Source organism: Sturnira hondurensis, unplaced genomic scaffold (genome assembly GCF_014824575.4).
Source record: "Sturnira hondurensis isolate 20B ecotype Veracruz unplaced genomic scaffold, ASM1482457v3 Scaffold0025370, whole genome shotgun sequence".
Lineage (NCBI taxonomy): Eukaryota > Metazoa > Chordata > Mammalia > Chiroptera > Phyllostomidae > Sturnira > Sturnira hondurensis.
The window spans coordinates 9,685,436-9,698,414 of record NW_028098001.1 but is presented as its reverse complement, the minus strand read 5'-3'; the positions used below and the strand labels follow the sequence as shown (position 1 = coordinate 9,698,414).

General features: G+C 38.1%; 1 protein-coding gene across 3 annotated transcripts in view; it reads left to right on the top strand.

The window, feature by feature from the left end:
* The window catches only part of CYB5R4 (cytochrome b5 reductase 4), an 86,046-nt gene that overhangs the window by 20,816 nt on the left and 52,251 nt on the right, over positions 1 to 12,979 (top strand). The gene's annotated exons all lie outside the window — the stretch shown is intronic.

The following is a 12,979-nucleotide window of genomic DNA, read 5'->3' as shown; positions in this document are numbered from 1 at the left end:
CTCTTATTTCGGAATGATTTTTGAATATATATTAATGATCTTTTTTTCATTTTTGAGCCTCATTTTAGAATGTGAGCAATAGCCTGAAGGGATAATATCTTCTCTCTCCTTTATATAGCCTCATTTCCTTTTTTGGGATTGTGCACTGTGGGGTTGGTTAAATATTGAAGATTTCTTAAGGGCTATTGGCCACTAAATATTTTTAACTGAACTTTTTCTTTTGAGAACAACTTCAGACTTAAAAAAAATATGAGAGTGATGGAGTCAACTCCATAAACCCTTTACCTGCCTGGATTTATTCATTGTTGATGTAATATATTTTAATGAATCCATTTTATCTACATTATTAATTCTTTATACTTCTTTGTCTTCATTTTAGTAGTTCTACATTTATGATATACATTTTACTTATCAGTCTATTTGCAAATAATATTATACCATTTTGCATGTAGTGTAAGAACCTTATCATGTGCTTCTGTTTCACTCTCCTGTGCTTTGTGCTATTATTGGTTTTCATTTTACTTCTGCATAAGCTATAAACCCCACAAATGTTGCTATTTTTGCTGTAGATAGCCACTTATATTTTAAAGAGATTAAGGTACTAAAAACTTTATCTTTTATATTTGCCAACAGTTTTACCATTTTCAATGCTTGATATTTCTTTGTGTTCCCCCAGATTTCCCCTGAAGAACTTAGTTTTAACATTTCTTGTAATGCAGGTCTGCTGCCAGTGAATTTCCTCAGCTTCTGTTCATCTGAAGACATCTTTCTTGTGCCTTCATTTTAAAGATATTGTTGAGTATAAAATTCTAGGTTGAGCCCTGGCTGGTGTAGCTCATTGGGTTGAGTGCCAGCCTGAGAACTGAAAGGTCACTGGTTCGATTCCCCGTCAGAGTGCATGCCTGGGTTACAGGCCAGGTCCCCAGTTGGGGGCATGTGAGAGGCAGCCAATTGATGTTTCTCTCATACTTCAATGTTTTTCTCCATTTCTTCTTCTCTCCCTTTCCCTCTTTCTAAAATAAATAAATACAATTTTTTTTAAATAAAATAAAATTCTAGGTTGACAGGCTTTTCCCTCTCCTGAGCACTTTAAAAATGTCATTCAATCTTCTAGTTGCATAGATTAAAAACTCTGCTAATCATTCTTAACTTTTTTCTCATAGTAGGCAAAGTATCTTTCTTCTCTGACCTCTGCTTGCAAGATTTTATCTTTGGTTTTCAACCATTTGACTATAATTTGGTTTTCTTGTATTTGTTTTGCTTTGGGTTTTACAAATTAACTTCGGAAAATTTCTGCCCATTATCTCCTCAAGTCTTTCTTTTACTTTTTCTTCTTTTTTTTCTGGGATTCCAATCACATACACATTAGACTGTAGTGATCCATAACTCTTAGATACACCATTCTCCTTTTTTACTCATTTTTCTCTTTGTGTTTCAGTTGATAATTTCTTCTTCAAGTTTACTAATTCTTTCTTTTTTGTGTGTGAAGTCTGCTGATAAGCTCATCAAAGGAATTCTGCATTCTGTTATCATGTTTTTTCTTAATTTTTTTATTATTTATTTATTTATCTTTAGAGGGAAAGGGAAGGAGAGAGGGAGAGAAATCTCAATGTATGGTTGCCTCTCATGCATCCCCTGCTGGGAACTGGCTTGCAACCCAGGCATGTGCCCTGACTGGGAATCGAACCGCTATCCTCTGGTTCTCAGGCCTGTGCTCAATCCACTGAGCTACACCAGCCAGGGCCATGTTTTTTAGTTTTAGTATTTTCATTAGGCTCTTTTTTATAGCTTTCATCTCAGGTGGAATTTCCCATCTGTTAAGTGTCATCCTGATAGATATTTTAAGATACTAATTGTAGTTATTTTACCGTCCCTGTTTGAGGGTGGCAATGCATGTACCGTCTCTAATTCTGTTTTTATTGCTGTTTTTCTCTCTTGACATGGATTGTTTTATCTTTTGAAAAAACGTCATACTTTTTGATTGAATGTCACACATTGCATATATATAAAGAGTAGAATTTATACCCAGAAATAGGTGTACTTTTTCTGTCAGACAATTAGGTTGACTTAGTCTAGTTGGTTCTTGAGCTGAGTTTGGTGTTTATTGTTGGTATTGATACCATCAGTGCCCCACAGACTTGGAATTCCTCTGACAGTGGGTGACTGCTGCCTGTTTTGTTTGTAGATCCAGCAGTACTGGAGGGTTTTTCTCATTGTTCCCGTCCTACTCTTAGCTAACAGCTTGTCCTGCATACCTGTGTAGGGTTTCTCTTTGTGCTCATGCTCCTCTCCCAGTAGTAACTGCTGGTACTTGGGGCAATACTTGTGGGGAGGGATAGTGGGGTTTTGCAATTTTTCTGTTCTAGCTTCTGTCCTAGGCAGCTCCTGTGCACCTGAGCCCCCGGTACTGAGCTTTCTCAGTACTTATGTCACCTCCCCAATACTCTCTGCCTTCTGCTCAGGGCAGGAGCAAGAGTGCAGGCAGCTTTTTTGCCTTGTCCCCTGGCATAACAGCTGAGCTGTGTCTTATATCAGTAAGGGAGGGGGAGGATAGGGCAGAGGGTGTAGAATGTGAGCAGTCTTCCTACCTCTCTTCCAGTGCTAAAAGAGCTGTTTTATATCAGTGCAGAACAGAGCCTGGCATGAGTGGGCATACTGGCCCTCCTCCAGTGTTTAGATTGCATTTGCTTAGTTGTCAGTACAGAGTGAAGGAGGTGCGTTTCCTACCCTTTGCAGCAGCCACTAATCTTTGCCTGATGTCAGTGCAGGTACTCAAGGGTGAAAGTCTTTATTGTCCCTTTGCCATGTCAGGGTTCCGTCTGGGGCATGGGTGGATTTCTTGCTCCTATCCCAGCAATATAGCTGATAACCACCTTGTATTCATGCAAACCAAGGTGTAGATGGACTTTTCTTGGTATTGCTGCTCTACCTTTAAATGCTGGAGCAGGCACTACACATCCGTACCACCAGTGGGCCAGTCTCAGGTCTGCCTTGCTCACACAATTTCTCGTGAGCATCTCCAGAGGTAGGAGACTGTGAGAAAGGAATTGTTGAGTAGGTACAGAATCTCCCTGTGCCTGAGGCTCTCGGGGCTCTATATTGTCACTAGTGTACTCTTGGTCCTTAAAGAGTTTGTTAAAATTTCACATACTTTATAATGTCGTCACTTGTTTTCTGTGCTTCATCAAAGGTGAAATAAATCATGTGTCTCTTCACAGAGGGACTTACCACTCTTTGGAATTTAGATCATTGGTAGCTTTATGACATCCCCTCACTAATGGGTTCAAAAACACACACACACTTTTAGGATTATCTGGCTTTCTTTTTTAAATTAAGAATGAGAGCAGTTTTTCTGGCGTTTTTCTACTTCTTAAAGTTGATCATTACATCTTAATTAATCTTTGCAGCTGACGTATTTTGGAAAATAGGAAATAATCCAAAGCACAAGGACATATCTGACTTTTTTCTTAAGTAACTAATAGCAGAGCAGTTAAATGCTGGTGGCTGTCCCTGGTAGACCTCAGGCACATAGAAAATGGTCCCATGAAATAGGAAAAAGGTGGAGGAACGGCAGGAAATCTGATCGTTTAGAGAAAGTGCACCTTGTTTGGTGTTGATGTAAATTATGCGCTAAGTTTAGGGATAATAAATGTGACTGCTGCTAGGGATGTTTAGTCATTAGTCGTGTCCTTGGGAGAAGTCTGTGAATTTTGTAAAAAATATTCAGAGTATAACTGATTACTCAGAATGTTGGGTAATTTTTAATGCTTTTACTGGTCAGTTTCCTTCTAGTTTATCGTCAGATCTGTTTCCCTCAATTATTAATAATGTCATATAAGTTGATCTTTGATAATTATGCCTTCATAACCTTTTGAAGTGCTTAAAGGCCTGTGCCACATTCCGTTTAAATTTCCTGCAAACTGAGGCATTTGGATCAGATTCTTTTAGCTCTTCTATTAGTTGAACTGGCCATCATTGAGTCGTTTGGTACAGTTAGAATGTCCAAGTTATTCAGCACAGTTACTACCTGTCTTTTTTCTCGTTTCTGTGAAGTAGTGATGGTCTCATTTCCTCCTCCTCCATTATAAAAATCGTATACTAAAGCTTGACAATTTAGTGAATTGCTTTGACATTCATTTTAATGTTAGAAGCTTCCCTCAAATATTTGTTCTTTCATTGTGAGAGTGATGGCCCAGAAAACTGAATGGAAGTTCCATGTGTGAGAACTTTTTTTAGTCAATTGCTTAGTTGCACCAATAGGGCTCTCCAACCTACTATATGTAAGTCTTTCTCTTGGGCTGAAGTCCTCCAGTCATCTGGAATTGTTGAGTAGGTAAGTGTTCTGGGGGTCATTTGGGGAACAGGAGCTGATCAGATGAGTGGTAGGAGGTGGGTCTTAATGTTTTGACATGCAGACTTTTGCTTCTTGTTTTTAGTTTGAAATGCACACTGAGTGTGTCTGTTTCCCGGCATGTAAGGTCTCTGTGGTTCATAATCTCTAGAGAGGAAACCTACAATTCCTGCAGGGTTGGGAAGAGGCTTGTTACTTGCTCCTGTGGGATGAAGGAGGGAGCTAAGGGTCACACTGCTGCTTACATTGAATTTGAGGCTGTCCTGCTCCCTGGCTTTCAGAACTGTCTGGAATCTCTGATTCCTGCATCTTTGGGGGGTTCTGTTGCACATATTGCCTCTCTTTTAGGTACTCCTCCGACTCACACATAGGCCTTATTTCACCTTTTTCATTCTGCTAGGTATTTAATTGCACATCCATTTGGCTTTCACGCTTTCAAAACTTTCTTGCTGCCATCTTCACTTTTGACTTCTGTGACTCTATTGGTTTTATGCCTTATTTATTTTTTACAGTTATTTTAGAAAGTTTTGGGGAGTGTGAGAGATGAATGAATGCTTTTAATTCTGAAGCACTAAGATACTCTACTATCCAAACACCTCAGACACCTACATTCTAGTTACTATTCCTACCGAGGCCATATTTACCATATTTTGCCATGTATAATGTGCACTTTTTTTGCCCACATTTTTGAGGGAAGAATAAGGGTGTGCATTATACATGGGTATAATGATTACATGCCATGGGTATAATAATCCCGGGTATAACGCACACTAAAATGTGGGTGTGCATTATACATGGGAGCACATTATACATGGCAAAATGCAGTACTTTAGATCATTATAAAATCCATTTAGCCCTGGCTGGTATAGCTCAGTGGATTGAGCACGGGCCTGTGAAGCAAAGGGTCGCTGGTTCAATTCCCAGTCAGGGCACATGCCTGGGTTGCAGGCCAGGTCCCCAGTAGGGGACACATGAGAGGCAACCACACATTTATGTTTCTCTCCCACTCTTTCCCCTTTCCTTCCCCTCTCTCTAAAAAAAAAATAAATAAAATATTAAAAAAATAAAATCCATTTATTTTTCATTAGTTTCTTTTCCATTAGTCTATTTTGAAATTAGGAAGGAATTTTTACCTAGTTTTCTAAAATAACATGCAGAGTTCTACTTTTGGTTATAAATACCCCAGCAATACTGACTCTATAAACTCAGAACAAGATATTAAAAAATATATCTTATAGACATTGGTGAGCAACAAAAAACAAGCAGAAACTAGAGGGTGAGGGCCATCTATATTTAGAAGAGGGAACTGTCACTGCCTGGTTAACCCATTTGCTATGGCATTTAACCTAACATCATGCCCAGGTTGGTACCATGAAGGGTGGCTGAAACTCAGATGAAGACTTTCAGATGACAGAGTTTGGGGCATTTGGACCAACTGGAAAGTGAGGGAGTAAATCTGGAAAAAAACAGAGACCCAGTGGAGTGATAAACTGTCTAGATCTTGCTTAAGGATGGACCACACAGCCCAACACAGGCTGAAAGGGTTGACCACAGGTTTCCGTTTTCATTCTCCCAAAGGGGAAAGAGAGTTTGAGTCCAGTCCAGTTAATTTGCTACTAAAATAGTCAGTACTTTTTGGAGGAATGTAGTAGAATCCAGAGTTTCTATAAAATATTATTTGCAATGACCAGAATATAATGTAAAGTTTCTAGACATGCTCAAGGAAAAAGGCATTTAATTATTAGAGCCTGGCACTGAGTTGATCCAGGTGTTGAATTTAGTTCTCAGGGATTTTAAAGCACATATTATAACTCAAGGAAGTAAAGGTGTATATATGTATATAATGAATACACAAATAGGAAAGCTCAGCAAAGAAATAGAAACTATAAAAGTGGGAATCTAGAACTGAAAAATATAATATATGAAGGAAAAATTTTTACCAAATGGGCGTAATATAGCAAGTTGGAGGTAACGGAAGAAGGACTTACTCAGCATGAGGGCAGATTCATAGAAATAATTCAGTCTGAATAATAGAAGATGACTGTAAGTAAAATGAAACAGAGGCCCGGGGACTTATAGGATGAAATAAAAATACCCAGTATGTATGTAGTTGGACTTCCAGAAGGAAAAGAATGGGAGAGTGGAACCGAAAAATATTTGAAGAAATATTGACCAAATTTGGTTAAGGACATAAAATTGTCGATTCAATATCTTAGTAAATCCAAGAGTGATCAATACAAAAAAAATTACATAGAGGCACATCATATTCAAACTGCAAAAGCCAAAGATAAAGATCTTGAAAACAGCCAGAAAAAAAGCACACCTGAAAACAGTAAAAATGACTGCTGAAGAGAGAGAGGAAAAAAACCAAAACACTATCAATCCTGAGTTCTATATCCTTAAAGATACAGAATGCTTTCAGGGTGAAGATGAAATAAGGACTCTTTTGGATAACCAAAACTGAGAATTTAATACCAACAGACCCACTTCACAAAGAGCTCTAAAGGAAGTTCATTGGGTTGAAAGCTAATGCCACCAGATGGAAATTCAGATCTTTTGGAAATGGTAAGTATGTGAGTAAAGAGATGAAGTCACTTATTTTTCTTTAAAAAAAATACATGCCCTGACTGGTGTGGCTCAGTAGATTGAGCACTGGCCTGTGAACCAAAATGTTGCTGGTTCAGTTCCCAGTCAGGGCACGTGCCTGGGTTGTGGGCCAGGTCCCCGGTGGAAGGCATGCAAGAGGCAACCACACATTGATGATTCTCTCTCTCTCTTTCTCCCTCCCTTCCCCACTCTAAAAATAAATAAAATCTTGTTAAAAATACAAGACTATTTAAAGCAAAAATTGTAACATTGTTTTGATATTATATAAAGTGAAGGGATGGAGAGTGGTAAATGGTCCTTATATTAAATGTGAAGGAATGTACAATATTAACTCAAGTAAACTTGTTCAAGTTAAGGATATATATTGTAGTCTTTAAGACAGCCACTTAAAATATAATACAAAAAGGTATAATTAAAAAAAAATAATATGAAATTCTAAGGAGAAAATGGCTAATCCAAAAGAGTCAGGGAAATAGAGAAACAGAGACACCGAAAATTATAGGGCTGGGTTGGGGAAGAAAACTTGGGGCTAGGGATAGAAACTAATAAAATGGTAGCTGTAAATTCCAAAAGAATGTGTGTGCCTGATAAAGTTTCATAAAATATGAAGCATACATTACTAGAATTGAAAGATAGTTAGAATCCACAATTATTGCTGCATATTTTAACACCCTCTTGTAGCAGTTGTGAGAACTATATAAACATCACCAAACATAAAATAATGCTAATGTGCAATTTCTGTACTGGACACAAGATGGCGAAGTTGTCACAGTGCTTGCAAAAATGGCTCCGTGTGCCATTGTTTTATTATGTGAACACACTTTCCTTCATTCATTTTAGAGCCAACGAAATGAACAGTGGTGACTAATGAAATTAGTAGGAATACTGCAGTGTAGTGCCATAATACTTAGCACATACATAATAAGCATTAAATAGATTTTTGTTGAATGAATATAAATAGAGCTTTGAAGTTAAATCTGATTAAATTTTAAAACAAAAATTTTTTTAAGTCAAATTACAAAAATACCACTTGTATGTAGAGCAGTAGTTCTCAAACATTTAGGTTTTAAGGTCTCTTTACTCCTGTAAAATTATTGAGGACCCCTCCCTGGCTGATGTGCCTCAGTGGATTGACTGCTGGCCTGTGGATGGAAAGGTTACCTGTTGGATTCCTGGTCAGGGCGTGTGCCTGGGTTGTGGGCCATGTCCCCAGTTAGGGACATGAGAGAGGCAATTGATCATTGTTTCTTTCCCTCTCTTTCTCCCTCCTTTTTCCTCTCTCTAAAAACAAATGAATAAAATTTAAAAAAAGATTGAGGTCCCTAAAGGCCTTTGTTTATGATGGCTCTATTGATGTTTACCCTTCAGGAATTAGAATTCAGAAATTAAGGAATATTTTTAAATTAATTTAAAAGGTAAAAATAAACTCACTGTGTTATAAATAATAAATGAAAAATAACTACATTTTACAAAGCAAAACATTACTGAGAATTGGTATTTTACTTTTTGGAAAATATTTTTATTGTATGGCTTAATAGATGACAGCTGTATTGTCGCATCACCTTCTATATTAAATCTTAGACCCTCATGAAAGAATGAGAGTTTTTTAAGAGGCACATAGCATTTTAGTATTATTAGAAAAAATGTTAGTCTTGGACTCCCCAAAGAGTCTTGAGCTCCTTTAGAAGTCCCTGGACCATGCTCTAGACTCTGACTTACAAATAGGAAAAAGAAAAAATGAAAAATTACTAGTCGGTGAGTGCGTAGCCTGAACCATGGAGGACGGGTCACTTCCTACTGAAGGGTAATTAGGGTACGGTTGCCTAACCTGAAAAATTGTGCAAGTCTCATCCAGAAGATAAGTAGGCAAGTAAAAAATGTCCCCGAAGTCTAACACTGTACTGTCTCTCATAGAGCTGGGGGTTGAGAATAAGTTGGAGCATGCTGTAGTTCCTTTCCGAGTTCAGCTATCTGAGAAATGTGTGATTCAGGTTCTATTGGTGAGAAAAGGCGTTTCCTGTCTGCAGGAAGTTGCAGTAGTGAGTGAAAAAGAGCTTTCAGAAACTGGAACCTTCACAGATTGCTGCTGAAGATGGAAAACAGTCTGGCAGTTCCTCTAAGTCGGGGGTGTCAAACTCATTTTCACCAGGGGCCACATCAGCCTTGGGGTTGCCTTCAAAGGGCTGAATGTAATTTCAACTCCTTAACAGTTAAGGAGTAGTTACATATATACACTCCTAAAATTGTTTCGGCCCTTTGAAGGCAACCCCAAGGCTGATGTGGCCCCCCGGTGAAAATGAGTTTGACACCCTTGTTCTAAAGGTTCAACATTGATTGCTAGGTGACCTAATAAATTCATTGCTAAGTACATACTCAAAAGAAATAAAAATATATGTCCACACAAAAACTTGGACATGAATGTACATAGTAGCATTATTTATAATAGCCAAAAAGTGGAAACAACATAGATGTTCAGGAACTGAGAAGTGAATAAATGAAGTGTGGCATATCCATGCATGGAATGTTACTCAGCCATGAAAAGAAATGAAGTTCTGATACGTGCAGCAACATAGATGGACTTTGAAAGTACTGAGTGAAAGAAGGCAAACACAAAAACCACATATTGTGTGATTCCATTTATATAAAGTGCCCAAAATATGCAATCTGAAGAGGCAGAAAGTACATTAGCAGGGACCTAGGACTGGGGAGGGTGGGAGGAATGCTACCTGAAGAATATTTCTGCATATTGTCAGGTTGTAATATCTGTTGTGGTCAGTGGCCCCTACATGGGGACTCATAATTCTCCACAATATCAACAGCAAACACTTACTGGGAGTTTCTCCATTTTGACTAACTAGTAAATCTCTCTTTTGTAGTTTGCTCATGTTCTCATAGTGCTTTTTAAGGTCAGATAACGAGAGCACTGTTACTAGTGTCTCTTTTGGCTTTGGCTGCTAGGAAGTTCAGGACTAGGTTTAATGCTCAGTGGTAGTAACATTGTCAGCTAGGTGAGGGAGCTAGTGTATTTTCTTTTCTTTTACATGTTTTGGTGTGTGTTCTCTAAACTGTCACACACAAACGCAAATATTTTATTGTAAGATGCCCATGGTCTTTATCAGTAGCAGTTGGGATTCAAATTGCAACAAATACAAAAAGTATATGTGAAAAACTAGAGGCAGCGTTTGCAAAGATTGGAAAGAGTTCTTTCTGTATAAAATGGCAATTTTAGTTTTTAGGCATAAAGGTAATGTTGATTCTTTAACTAAGCTTTTTTGTTTTAAAGATTTTATTTATTTTTAGAGAGAGGGGAAGGGAAGGAGAAAGAGAGGGAGAGAAACATTAATGTATGGTCTCCTCTCGTGTGCCCCACACTGGGGACTTGGCCCACAACTCAGGTATGTGCCCTCACTGGGAAGCAAACTGGTGACCATTTGGTTCGCAGGCCCACACTCAATCCACTGAGCTACACCAGACACAGCTCTTTAAGCTTTTAAACAAGCAGTGAGCTCCTAGACTCATGTACTGTTCAAGCAGATTCTGGATGGTGGTCTGTCTGTAGGTTCTGTAGAGGTTAATACTGAATGAATGAGAGATGAGTTTAAAAATGCCATTATGGTTCTCTCAGTCTTAAGATTATCATTCTTTGATTGAATTAGAAGTATAAGTTTCTGGCAATGCAAAGCACTGACTAATAATTTTAAAGTGGGCAATTCTTATTCTAAGAACTTATTTGAGAGCTCAATGTCCAAGACATAAAACACAGAAGAGATAACTTAGTGTGAAAATATTAGAACAGGTATTACCAGTACGTTGCCTAAAGAACTCAGTATAGTTGTTCCGAATGTGTGTTTTCAGTCTCAGTGCAGCTCTGCTAGGATGGGTGAGCTAGAAAAGGTGCCCCTGAGTGTGGCTAGGGCATGTAAAAGTGATGTATTTAGACCTTAGCGTATATGTTTAAGTGCAGATGTTTAAACATACACATCTACAATATACCTATTGTGTGTATGTTTAAATACAGTTTTTAACAGAACTGCTATAGTTTAATTTTAATAAGTTGCTGCTGCCCTCTCCTTTCCTCTTCTCTTTTTCCTTCTTTTTCCTCCTGTTTTAATACTTTTCCCACAGTTTCACTGAGCTATAATAAAAAATAACATTGTATAAACCTAGGGTGTACGACATTACTGTTTGGCATATGTGTATATTGTGAAGTTAAGTTGCTCCTCTTAGCAGCAGTCACTCCTTTTATTGTATCTACTTCTGGTTAGAGTTTGAAAGACAAAATGTAAAACAAAGTGAGTATTGGCATAAAGGATAGATATAGACAGGTAGATAAATAGACAGACTCCCTAACTTTTTCTGTGCCACTGAAGGTCACCCATGTAAATAACCTAAAAGCAGCATTAATGATGTTTCATGAATCTGTTTCTGCCTCTCTTTGTTCTTAATGACATTATTAGGTTTTGGTGAATTAATAACTTAGCATCAAATTGAGATTGTGTCTGTGGGTCCATAAATGCTATTTATTTATATTTAATGGGCAGTCAGTTGTGTGAATCTGCCACCCCTGAACCATGAGAGCTATGGGAAGAAGTTAATTTGTGTCATTGCAAAATTTAGAGTTGCAAAATTAGTTTCTATAAAGCAGGTAGTAAGAGCTCATAGGAAGCAAAAAGCCTGCACAGGAGAGATTGCTGTCTAAAAGCCATGTATAGCACAAATAGAATACAAATAAAGCATGAAGGAAAAGCATAAAATTAAGTTCTTGGAATTTATTTTCTGCTGTCACATTCAGGAGTCCAAGTTTTAGTTGTTAGGAAATGCTTTTAAAAGGAAAGAAGGAAGGAGGTAAGAGGGAGGAAGAAAAGGGAGGGAAGAGCCTCGGGACCAGTGGAAGTGCCCCAGGTGCATTGGGGTCGGGGTTTAAGTATCGTGATCAGCAAATCACTGGGGCTGCCAAGTGTGGTTGGGTCTAACAGTCTTAATTCCTTATAGTGAGGGATTCTATAGGCATTCCTAGTTTTGTCCTTTTCAAGAAGCTGGGGAGTTCTTTAGCTCTGGATCCCAGCCTCTCAGAAAGGATAGGAAGATTCCGAGATGATAAGTCTCAATCTGAAGAGTTTGGAGGAAGCAGAGAACACATGTGGGACATTTCAGGCTTTATGTGCTGATCAGTGATAGATGTTAAAGCTGCCTGTTTACCTTCCTGCTGGGTGCTCAGCTACATGCAACGCCATCACAGAAGGTGTGATGATCGCAGAAGGTGTCGTGGATTTCATGTTCTCGAGAAACTGGAACTCCTGTCAAAGTTTGGTGGCAGAGAAAGTTTGGAATTCTTTTGTTTGGAAGGGGGTTCTCTTTTTAAAAGTCTATTGGGAGTAATTTCAACCCTAATCGTTATCTCTGACATTTGTGGTCTGTGGATTTTGGAAGACTAAACAACAAGTTCTTTCTAAATTTGGTGGGGAAAGGTGTATGGGAAGGAGAAAGAAGAAGACTCCAGAAGTTCTTTTTCTTTTTTTCATACTTATTTTGAGGACTGCTGAAAGAGATTTTTGTATTTCTTTTTGTTGCCTAAATTGCCTTTGAGAAATTTTGTGAAGAAATCCTGACTGGTTGGTTATTTTCTAAAATTAAATTGGAGGAAAACTGCAGTAGATTTCTTGAATCTGAAATCCAATTTTTTCTTTCCTGCCAAGATTATTGCGTGAGACAGACATTTTAAGTTGGCTGAGGTTATCTGAGGTTATTCATGGATGTTGTCATCTACAGAGGGCATAGTCCTAGATGTGAGAAAACCAGCTGTTGTCCTTGCACTTGTGAGAGCCTTTAGGGCTAGATTTGCCTAATTAGGTTACAAGTAAAGGGTTAAAAGGCAGCTCACTTCCTTGGTAAGGCTGGGCATTGGCTGTTCTCTGTTTGCTCCTTATTATTTTTTCTGAAAAGATAAAACCAAAGTTAAATGTATGAACAGATTAAATGAATATTTTAGAAGATAAAATAATTAAGATCTAAACAATAATC